Source organism: Quercus robur, chromosome 4 (assembly GCF_932294415.1).
Source record: "Quercus robur chromosome 4, dhQueRobu3.1, whole genome shotgun sequence".
Classification (NCBI taxonomy): domain Eukaryota; kingdom Viridiplantae; phylum Streptophyta; class Magnoliopsida; order Fagales; family Fagaceae; genus Quercus; species Quercus robur.
This window is the reverse complement of record NC_065537.1, coordinates 63,940,064-63,953,084: the sequence shown is the minus strand read 5'-3', so window position 1 is coordinate 63,953,084 and position 13,021 is coordinate 63,940,064.

The window sequence follows — 13,021 nt, the reverse complement described above, 5'->3', positions numbered from 1 at the left end:
CCTTATCATTCACTCATTTTGTGAACTTGTCACACTCACACACACATGTATATTTAATTATAAAACTTTTTTGTTTTTTGTTTTTTTTTTTGTTTTTTTCTAAATAGAAGGAGTACCATATTTTACTAAACTTAAAATATATAAGGTTGCTCACTCACTTGCAAGTAGAGTAATTATTTCTCCTCCCTTGTCAATCTGGATGACAAATGTACCACTAGACATAATTTTTGTATTACGGGCTAATTTGAATAGCCCATCTTTTAATAATCAGCAATGGGCTACTTATCAAAAAAAAAGTTACAAATCTCAATACTGGTTTAGCAAACCTAAAAATTCTATGCTTTAAGGTACCAGTTTCATTGATCAAAACCTCTGAACCAAGAACGCATGTACCCTTATATAGCTTTGGGGATTGCACACTATTCATTCTTCAAGACAATGCGAAGTGGAGGCTTTTGACTTTCAATATTCATAGGTATCTTGGCAATTCCTTGTTTATCTTATATAATTTTATGTTATTTAAGCAACCTTGAAATTAGCATGATCAAAGGAAAATTTAGACAATTGCTGCACACTTCCTCATCAAATTTTTAGATACAATAGTTAAAAAAAAAAAAAAAAAACACACACACACACACAAAACCAGATGGTTTTCACATAATTAGGAAAACTTAATTAAATATGCATCCAAAAAAATTACCAATCTTGAAGAGGATCTACAACCTACCGAGACGCCTTATGCCTCCTAGCTATAATGATAACATTAATTTCAGCATGTTGGACTTCACTACCATTAAATGCACATAGAACTAACCTAATGCATACTCACAATGCAATATATTTAAATTTAAATTTAAGGTCATTCTCAAAAAAATATAAAAAAATATAAAAAATAAGGTGGTAATATACTACTCCCTCCGTCCCACTTTGTTTGTCCTGTTTAAAAAGTCAAACTTTTTAAGGGAACATCATTTATTGTTTTGTCTACCTTTTAAAAATGTATAAGTTTCCAAAACTACCCTTAAATAAATTTATCAAAAAATTGAATTAGTAAATTAATGACTTTTATTTTTAGAAACAGGACAATATTTTGGGACATCCCAAAATGAAATAGAGGACAAACAAAGTGAGACGGAGGGAGTACTAATATAAACAGCTTTGTTAGTTGTTACTATCAACTGTCAAGAACTAGGCATTGTCGTCTTAACTTCGAATCTCATACACCAAATAGTACTAGATTATCACTCTCTCTCTCTCTCTCTCTCTCTCTCTCTCTCTCTCTCTCTCTCTCTTACATATATATATATATATATATTATAGTTAGATAAACAATGAAAGATGGTGAAATAAGGTTCAAGTTTCAAACAGCAGGCACTGGGGAGAGTGTAGGTATCACTGGACATAATGCTTGAGACACGTCCTTTCCTGCACCATACTTATGTGTCAACTCCTGATTGGATTTCAACATTTTCACATGAGTTCACCACATGAACTTGAAAAAGCTGAAATCTAATGAAGAGTTGACACATAAGTAAGATGTGGATTTAGGTGTGGAAATTGATGTATCCCTAACATTACTCATCACTGGACTATTACTAGAACTCTTCATATTCAAAATATAATCTCATACTTGATAAAAATAAAAAACAAAAAAAGGCTTTACAATTTGCAATATAAGAGCATTCACAACAAAGATGTCAAAAAATATAGTTTTTAACAACTCAAAAAACCATTTTATCTATTTTAACAACTTACTTTTAAATACACCTAATATCAAAAGTCTATTTTAACATATAACACATTAAAATACTATAAATAACACAATAAAATAATCTATCAACTCATTAAACAACAGTGACTCACAACCAACAGTCAACTCACAACTAGCAAACCACACCCATCAACCCACAACTACCGAATCAACCTACAGCCCCAACCCATCAATAGTGAGACAAAACTGTGACCCATGATCCGATGAGTGATCCACACCACATCACCTCCTCTAAAAACAAAAACAACATTGTGACCCACCGATCAATTTGATTCATGAACCATCGTGACCCACAATGCACATGAGAGAGAGAGAGAGAGAGAGAGAGAGAGAGAGAGAAGTGATACTTTAATTGAAGGAAGTGATAAATTATTAATTTTTATAAGTTTTGAGTTATAGTAGATTGCCATAAATGGCAGTTTACTATAGTTAAGTTGCCAAAAATTTTAAGTATAACAACATTGATGTAGTGTGTTTTTTGTGGAATGGATTGCTAAAATAGCTTTTTAAGTTTTTAGCAACCTTAATGCAAATGCTCTAACCATTTATATCATGTCACTGTGCAATGAAATGTTTGTTGACTGAATATTAACTATGTATGCATAAACCCTTAAATATGACTTTGTTGCATATGATTAACTACTCTCTTTTTAATTTATTTTACTTAATTTTTCTACTTTTAATTTGATGGATTAGACATCTCTAAATACAATGTCAATCACCAAAACACATAGTAGATTTTATTGCAAAACAAATATACTATAGTTTAGGGTCTACATATATTTTGTGAACACACACGACATTCAGTGAGATTATCCAATGTAATTTTGCCCCCACCATCATTTTTTTATTTTCCCAAAAGATGAGACTATGATAATGAGAACCTAAACACTAAACAAATTCTAGATCAGTTTGTGCACATAAAAATACGAGTAACGTAATGGAAAAAATAAGCACAATTTCATGGGTTTTTGACTTTTGAATATATATAATGTGTTTTTGACTTCTGAAAATCACTGTTTTGTGGCTAATAGAGCATTTCTTTTTTTTTTTTTTTTGGTAGATAGAGTATTTTTTGGGCATATAGAGTATTTCTTTATACTCACGTGGGGAGAGGCAAGTATCATTTATACTTTATGCCACCAGAAGATCGTATTAGAGGGGTTGATGTCACGCACTTGTTGACTTGTCATACTCCTAGAGTCTTGAATTTTTAAATTAAAATAAAAAATAAATTTCACATATATATATATATATATATATAGTATTTCAAGTAGTAATATATTAGTGATTATAAAAAACTTGGAAATTGGAAGATAACTTTTTTTTCTTTTTTTTTGCTTAAACAGGCAATATATTACATAAACGAAGGTCTTACAAACACAAATATAACAACCGTACTTATATTACAAGAAAACACAACCCCATGCTCAAACTAACACCAAAGAGAGGCCTAGCTAAAACTACACAAAAACATTACTGGACTCTTATTATCCGCAATGACCCCGGGGTGAGACAAACCCCATGGAGTCCAAAATAAACATTTCCACAAAAACGTGGGGCAAGTATCATACAAGATTTCCCTTTCAGATTGGGAAGCACCCCTTTTCGCCAGTAAATCTACACAGCTGTTTGCCTCTCTCCATATGTGCTCAATGCGTGCCTCCCATTCCCTATGGAGGAGCCACCTGCAGTCCAAAATCAAGTTAGAGAATTCCATAGGATAAACTGTATTAGTAGTTAACCATTTGTACGCCAAAAGAGAATCAGTTTGAAAACAACTCGGTGATGGCCCTCAGACCATGCTCGGGCGGAAGATAACTTTTGGGTGCATTTTATAATTGTCAACAATAATTTATTTTTAGTTATCTAGCTAAAATATAAATTAAATGGATTCACAAGTGTCTATTAAATAAATTTTTTCTTATTTCATCCAAAAAAAAAAAAATTTATCTTATAGAAATGTGTTCAGAATTTCAATTTGTTTTTCCCCTAGGTCATAATGTAGAACTTATACTTTGCATCTAAAACCTAGAGTTTGAAACCTTGAAAAGTAAAATTGTTCATGTATTGTCGTCAAATTGAGCAAATAAATAAATACACCATCTAATTTGAAATTGTGAATTATTATTTAAGGAAGTAGGTGATTCTTGTCAAATTTAGGATGAAATAATTTATTTGCTAGGTGAAAGATTATTATCAACTTAAGCAATAGTCCTTATCATTTACTCATTTCATGAACTTGTCACGCTCACACTCACACTCACACATGAATGTTATATAAAACTTTTTTTTGTTTTTCTAAATAGTACTATATTTTAACAAGGACTTTGTTAACGAGTGCCGGCCAACACTTGTTAATGAATCAGCTGTGGTTCATTTATGATCTATCACAAATCTCACTGCATAGAAAATTGGCAAAGTTTTACTTTTCAACTTAATTTATCACAAAATGATTTGATTTTCTCCATCTAAACTAACACACATTTAATACATATTCAGTTTTTTCCACATTCCTAAAAAAAACTTGAATAATTTATTTTAAATTTTATCACATTAATATATAAGCTTGCATATTGAAGTTACAAATCTCAATCCTGGTTTAGCAAACCTAACAAAATTCTATGCTTTAAGATACCAGTTTCAATGATCATTGTTTTGGGGATTGCACTCTCCAATACCGTACGAAGTGAAGGCTTTTGAATTTCGATATGCATAGGTATCTTCACTATCTTGGAAATTCCTTGTTTATCTTGTATAATTTTATCTTATTTAAGCAACCTTGAAATTAACATGCACAAAGGAAAGTTTAGACAATTGTTGCACAACACCTCATCAAATTTTTAGATACAGTGGTTATTAAAATAAAACACACAAAACCAGGTGACTGTCACATAATTCGGCAAACTTAATTCAATATGCATTCAAAAAAAACTATCAATCTTGAAGAGGATCTACAAACCTAGCTACCAAGACGCCTTATGCCTCCTGTAAAGATAACATTAATTTCAGCATGTTGGACTTCACCACCAACGATGCACAAAGACTTAATGCATATTACCAACATGTTGGAAAATGCTAACGAATGCTCTTAAGGCATTGGTTAATAATCTATTTAAAGAAAATTTTTATGGGAAAAGAAAAAAAATTAATATTTTGACAGCTTTTTTCATTTCCCATAAAAATTGTGTCAAAACTTTTTTAAAATAGATTGTTAACCAATGTCTAAGGGCATTTGTTAGCATAACCCATTTTTAATTGAAAATGGTAATATACTGATATTTTGAAGTGGTGTTGCCACAATGTAGCTAATTATAAACAACTTTGTTAGTTGTTACTGTCAAGAACTAGGTATTTTCGTCTTAATAATCAGTACTGTTTTAGCCTATAAAAAACTCATAATGTTCATATTCATTTTTCCCCCCAAGTATTTAGTGGCGGTGTAGAGAGAGATGGGGTTCGAATCTCAAACACCAAATAGTACTATATTGGGCTATCATTTGAACCACTTTCACACATACACACATAAATATATTTGAGCTAAATAAATAGTAGAAGCTGAAATGGGGTTCAAACTTCAAACCTCAAACCAGGCATTAGAGAGAATATTGGTATCATTGGAACTCTTCATATTCAAAATATAATCTCATACTATGATTAAAAAAATGGCATTACTAATTTGCAATATAACCATTCATATCATGTCCTTGTGCCATAAAATGTTTGTTGACTGAACATTAACTATGTATGCATATACCCTTAAATATGACTTTGGTGCATATGATTAACTAGGACTCTCTCTTTTTTTTCTTTTTTTTTACTCAATTTTGCTACTTTTTTTATGAAAGAAGTAATTGAATTTTGTTGAAATAAATCTGATTGGAATACATCATCCAAATCACCAAGTAGAGATTCTATCTATACATCCATGTCTACAGATAAAACTGCTCTTCTAGCTAAGCCATGAGCTAATCTATTTCCTTCCCTTCAAACATACTACTTTTAAATTTGATGGATTAGACATCTCTATATTCAATGTCAATCACCAAAACACATGGTAGATTTTATTGCAAACAAATAAATAGTTAGGGTCTATATATATTTTGTGAACCCATGACATTCGGGAAAGTATCCAATTTAATTTTACCCCCACCACCATTTTTTTTTTTTTCCAAAAGATGAGACTATGATAATGAAATTGCAGTTTCTTGATTTATGATAATATATGTTCTTACTAATCACTAAATATTTTCTACTTAGATTCTTACAATTTTTTCTCTCAGATGATTTTTTTTTTTTTTTTTAATTTTATGTGCTAATCAATTTCCTACAAATTGTGACATGTATAAAATGAAGTTGACAGAAATTTGTAACCTTATTTGTGCCAGAGAATTTGGAAAGGTTCAATTAACTTTCTCTTTCAAATTGGGCTTCAATTTTCAGCCCAAACTGAGGTCAGCTCAATTTCAGAGCAAATAACATGGGAATGGGCCTTATAAAGCATTAACCAGCCCAAGTACATTTTTAAATTTGCTTGGAGAATCTGATCGTCTTAAATCAGCCCCAAGCCTATGATCAATCAATAAGAGGGAGTATTAGATTTTAAACCATATAGTTTGAGGCATAAGATAATAAATATAATTAGCTATTTTATATTTAAATATCAATTAAATAAATTTTTTGATATTCTAATCAAATCAAGGTACCTTAATTTGATAAGTTAAATACATAATTTGATGAAATAATACTAACCAAACTAAGGTTAGTTTTACATAACAAATCAAATGTTATGGTTCAAACATAAAATTTAACCAAAAAAGATTAATAAAAAGAAACTTTACTTTATCTTGGATATAAAGTGATACATAGTTAAGTAAAATACTTACTACTTGCAATTTAATTTTCAATTTTGAGTTTGGTGTTAAAACTAAATCATGTAACAAGTCAAGCGATAATAAAAATAGCATAATGATAACCACAAAATAAACAACAAGTGATTAAAACAAGATCGATCTTCTTAAATGAAACATGCTTAAAGTTAACTTAACATTTTTTTTTTTTTTTGGGATAAAAGTTAACTTAACAATTGGTAAAGGAAACAAATTTATTTTGTTCTAAAGTTTGTATTCCTATAGAAAAGCCTTGGGGTTGTGCTAAATGAACCTGGAGCCTATTCTTCACGGTTGAACTTGAATCAAACCACGACATTAATTTCCTCCAAGTGAGAAAAGTTTGGTCACTTCTATTCTTCCTAAAAAAAAGTTGGCAAAACATAAGAGTAGGTCAAGGACCACAAAATTATTTTACAATTTTTTTAGTCACAGTGATTGATTAATCATCACTTTTACACGAATCCACCATTTTTTCTTCACCATTCACACTTTGAACTTGAATCAATCCATGACATTAATTTCCTCCAAGTGAGAAAAGTTTGGTCACTTCTATTCTTCCTAAAAAAAGGTTGGCAAAACATAAGAGTAGGTTAAGGACCACAAAATTATTTTACAATTTTTTTAGTCACAGTGATTGATTAATCATCACTTTTACACAAACTCGCCATTTTTTCTTTAACAATCACACTTTGAACTTGAATCAATCCATGAAATTAATTTCCTCCAAGTGAGGAAAGTTTGGTCACTTCTATTCTTTCTAAAAAAAAAGTTGGCAAAACATAAGAGTAGGTCAAGGACCACAAAATTATTTTACAATTTTTTTTTTTGTCACAATGATTGATTAATCATCACTTTTACATAAACCTACCATTTTTTCTTCATCAATCACATTTTTACTTGAATCAATCCATGACATTAATTTCCTCCAAGTGAGAAAAGTTTGGTCACTTCTATTCTTCTTAAAAAAAAAGGTTTGCAAAACATAAGAGTAGGTTAAGGACCACAAAATTATTCTACAAATTTTTTTGTCACAATGATTGATTAATCACCGCTTTTACATGAACTCATCAATTTTTTCTTCACCAATCACACTTTGGCACTTCACAATTATGGCAAAAAATTATGAGAAATTATATGGTTCTAAACTTTTCAAAATAATAATAATGGGTTGTGTTAATGGGTACTGTAAGGTGCCCTTTAACACTAAACTATGTGTCAGATATTTTGTCTTTATGTCAGTGTTTTGTCAATTTTATACACTTTTGGGTTAGCTTTATACCATTTCTCCTATTTATTCATTTTTTTTTTATTAAATAAGAACCACATTATTTTAGCTTTAACTCGTTAACATTTGCCAATAATAATAGTAATAGTTGTAAGGTGGCCGTTAACACCAAATTTTATGTTAGATATTTTGTCTTTATGTCAGTGTTTTGTAAATTTTATAAACTTTTGGTTTAACTTTATACCATTTCTCCCATTTATTCAATTTTTTTTATTAAATAAGACCCATATTATTTTAACCTTAACTCATTAACATTTGACAATAATAATAATAATAATTGTGGGGCCTAATAATTTATGGGTCAGGTCCATTTGCTCGTGGGAAGTCCAAGGGCCCAAGCCAAAGGCAGCTACGGCCCAAACTCAGTAACATAAAGCCCAAATGGCCCGGAGATATTGCCGAGGACAGTTCGGTCCTCGGCAGACCCAAAATTCCACCAAAAAAGAGGAGCAAAAACGGTATAGGACCAGACTGGAAAGGAGATCTAAAATATCTCGGGAAAGCTGCCCTCATTACCCTTCCCAGATAAGACTCAGCATCCAGCAGAGCCGGATTCTTCGGCTTTATCGACCATCCCCAACAATTCTGGGATTAGACTGACGGGACAAATATCAGTCTTGTAAAAGTTGACCCTACACGTGGACGAAGGACAGCGAACGTAGGCTAGTATAAAAGAGAAAGTAAGTAATCTGGGTAAAGGGGGGGGAGAATGGACAAGAAACCAGGGATTCCCATCTCACCTCAAGGAAAAAGACTTCATGGGTGAAAATCACTTAAAGATATATGCATACCACAAAAATTACCGCCGGATGACCGGAGGAAGATCTTAATGATCCTCGGATTAGGTCCGAGGAGTCCAACCCCTCAGGATGTAATGATATAGGGCCTAAATGTTCAAATCCAACTCTTATCTTCCACATGAATTTCTCTAAAAACAGGACCGGACCATCACTCCGTGATCAAAGGCAAGCCTTTCAAGCCCACTCTCTACAAATCATATTGTGAGGGATCTTTCATGTATGAGCCCAACATAATTATTGGGCCGTTAAGAAAATCGTGTCCCTACAATAATAATAATAATAATAATAATAATAATAATAATAATAATAATAATAATAATACTAGTCCTTAGTCCTTGCACTATTTTTATTTTTATATATATTTTCAAATTTCAAAGAAGGAAATATTTGATTCCCTTTAACTTCGAAGTTTGAATGTGAACTCAGCAATAGGCAATAGGTACAGAACAGAACCGTGCACCGTGCATGGATCTCTTTAGGGGTACCCGTGCCAATGTACTCTAGACAGTGCAGGACTCATGCACTTTGCACCAATTTGTTTTTGTCTTTATTCTAACCTTTTTAAAATTATTTTAATCACATAAGTCTAAAAATTGAACAAAACAAAAAGATATAAATGTAACATAAGTTAATTTGAAACTCGAGAAGTGAGAACAGATTATTAACACTGTTAATTTAAAATGGTGCGAGATTCAAATATTAAATAAAAAAGTGATTTTTTTTATTATCACTAAAAATTGATAAAATACAGATGAATGATAAAAAAAAATCATATATTAAAGATTGAAAATTTTAAAGTAATTAAAAACTACAAATTTTAAAGTAATTAAAAACAAAGATTAAACCATAAATGGAACTATAATTTTGGGAAATAAATATTGCAATTTTGTTGATTAAATGACAGATTTTTTACTTTCTAGAAATTTTTAATCTCTCCTATATTATACGTAGTTTATATGAAATTAAGTTTTGACATATTCTAACCAAATCATATACTTACTATATAATAAAAGTTTGGTCTTAAACATGTTATTGACTTATTGTGCTGTCAAGTGGTTATTTTCACTTTGTCACAAGTAGCTACACTTATTATTAATTACTCCATTTGTCACAAATTTTTTAGTCGACTTAAAAAACCCAATTATTTAGGAGAATATCATTAAATTTTTTTATTTTGTTTCAAAAACTTAGAAGTTTCCTAAATTACCATTAAACAAATTTATAAAAAAATTAAACAACTATGCGTATAAAAAATAACCAAGTTTTATGTGTTCAATTTTCAAAGTTAATTACAAAATCTATTGGATATAAATTACAAACTTATATTTAAATTAAAATAAAATAAATTATTTGATACTAATCGAATTAAGGTTTTTTTAGGGAATAATCAAATTAAAGTTAATTTGATAAGTTAAGTATATAACTTGATGAAATAATACTAACCAAATTAAGGTTAGTTTCATATAATAATAAAAAAACAAATATTGTGGTCTACTTAAAATTTAAACCAATTTTGTTTTCATATTAAAAAATAAATGAAATTAAGTACTTGTAATTTAATTTTCAATTTTGAGTTCGGTGTTAAAACTAAATCATATAACAAAACAAATGATAATAAAAATAGCATAATTACCACAAGATAAACTACAAGTACAAGTGATTAAAACAAGATCGACCTTCTTAAATGAAACGTGCTTAAAGTTAACTTAGGAATTGGTAAAGGAAACAAATTTATTTTGTTCTAAAGTTTGAATTCCTAGAGAAAATTTGGGGATGGGCTAAATGAACGTGGAGCCTTTTCTATTACGGTTGAATCAATCCATGACATTAACTTGCTTCAAGTGAGGAAAGGTTGGTCACTTCTATTCTTTCTTTTTAAAAAAAAAAAGTTGCCTAAAAAAATATTGTAGGTTTGTGAGGTCCACATTTTTACCACTCACAACTCAATAATACAATAAATTGGGTAAAAAAAATTGTGATATTTTTCATGGCACTCTCTCTCTCCACACACACACATTCAAATTTAAACACAACTTATTTGATTGAGTAATTCTAGATTGCAAATTTAGGCTCATAAGATGGTGTAACCATCAAGCATCGAAGAGAGATCAATTAGTAAAGAACATGGCCCTAAATTTATTTCACAATTTTTTTGGCCACAACTTTGATGTAGTAGACTATGAGTGGTTAACCATCACTTTCATATAAAGGGTCCGTTTAGATACCGCTTATTTTGCTAAAAATTGAAAACACTGTAAGAAAATAATTTTTAAATATGTGAATAGTTCCATGATACCAATTTTTAATGAAATTTTTGTTGAAAAAAAAGATTTGTGGGTCTCTTGATACTATTCACAATTTTTTATTCATTCATTAACCACACACATATCATAATAATGACACAAAAATTGTGAAAAAAATATGTGGTCTTTAGATATTCACTTTTGACTTTGAAAATGAACTCACCAGAGGTAAAGAGGATCTTTTTAGTGATCCCTCCCTCTTTAGTGGTACCACCGTACCACACTGTCTAGACAGAGTGCAGGACTCATGCACTTTGCATTTGTTTTTGTTTGAACTTTTATATTTTCTTTTAGTCTAAAAATTGAACTAAAAAATGATAATAAATGTTCACATAAGTTAACTTGAACCTAAGTTGAGAAGTGAGAACAAATTATTAACACTGTTAATTCAAAATAGTGCGAGATTTTTAAACATTAAATGAAGATGTGATTTAAAAAAAAAAATTTATTGTCTCTAAAAATTGATAAAATAGAGATGCATGATGAAAATAACTCATAAATTAATGATTGCAATTTTTAAAGTAATTAAAACAAAGATTAAACCATAAATGAAACTACAATTTTGGGAAATAAAGATTTCAATTTTGTCCATTAAATGACAGATTTTTTACTTTTTTGAAATTGTTAATCTCTCATATATTATGCATAGTTTATAAACAAATTTTGATGAAATTAAGTTTTGACATTCATATACTTATTATATAATAAAATTTGGGTCGTAAATTACTTGTGTTATTAAGTGGTTACTTTCACTTTATAGAAATGGCTATTTTCACTTTATCAGAAATAGCTACACTTTCATTATTAATTACTTTAATTGTTCCAAATTGTTTGCCTAGCTTAAAAAACCCAACTACTTCGAGGAACATCATTAAATGTTTTATATTTTTTTTTAAGTTAGAAGTTTTCTAAATTACCCTTGAATAAATTTATAAAAAAATTTAAACAACTGTGCATATAAAAAATAAATTTTTTTACCATGTTCAATATTCAAAGTTATTATAGATTACAAGCTCTATTGGTGTATTACTTCTAAAATTATAAACTCTATTAGATGTAGATTATTTTTTCTCAAAAATAAAATAGATGTAGATTACAAACTTGTATTTTTAAATTCTATAACAACCAAGCCTCATCCAAATTCAATCTTAATCTTCAAATTAAATCTTAATACAAGTATTGATATTTTTTTTCTCTCAGATAGAATTCTACTCTAATGATCTAGCTTAATTTAAGTGTATATATGTGTGAAACTCTCTCATAGAGTATTGATAAATTCTAAAATGGTATAATGAGAATGCTAATAAAATGATGGAATTTGACTTTCCAAAGAGAACTTAATTTTGAGACATCTGAAAAATGGAATATATTTCAAACAATTTGGAATAAATGTTAATTATTAATTAGAATAGTTATTTTATTAGTGTCAGAATATTTTTATTTAGCTAAAACTCTACCATCTAAGGTTCAAGAAGTTAAAAATGTACTCTAACTAAATTCTATTTATCTTATTAATGGTTAAGATTTAATTTAACTAAAAATATATTACTTAAATTTCAAGAAATTTTAAATTCCACTCCAACTAAAATTTCTAGAAATTTTTAAAATAAAATTTAGGCTTTATTTTAATTATTTTAATCATCTATCATAATTTTGTACTTTACCATAATCAAACTTGTACATTACATATTGTTTATTGTTTTTTACAAAATTCTCTAATTAACTTTTTTGTTATTAATATTTACTATTTTTTTTTTCAAAAATAAAAAGTAAAAAATAAAAATTTCGTGCACTAATGATGAAGAGATGTTGGTTTTTAAATTTTGGTGGATAATCAAAGAGCTAGATTGATGATGCATGTTTTTAGGTTTGGAGGCCCATGTGCAAAAGATAAAGTTTAAACTACACGTTTTTAACTTTTAATAGTAATTGAAAAAAAAAAAACATAGAAAGCTTTTATATATTTCCAC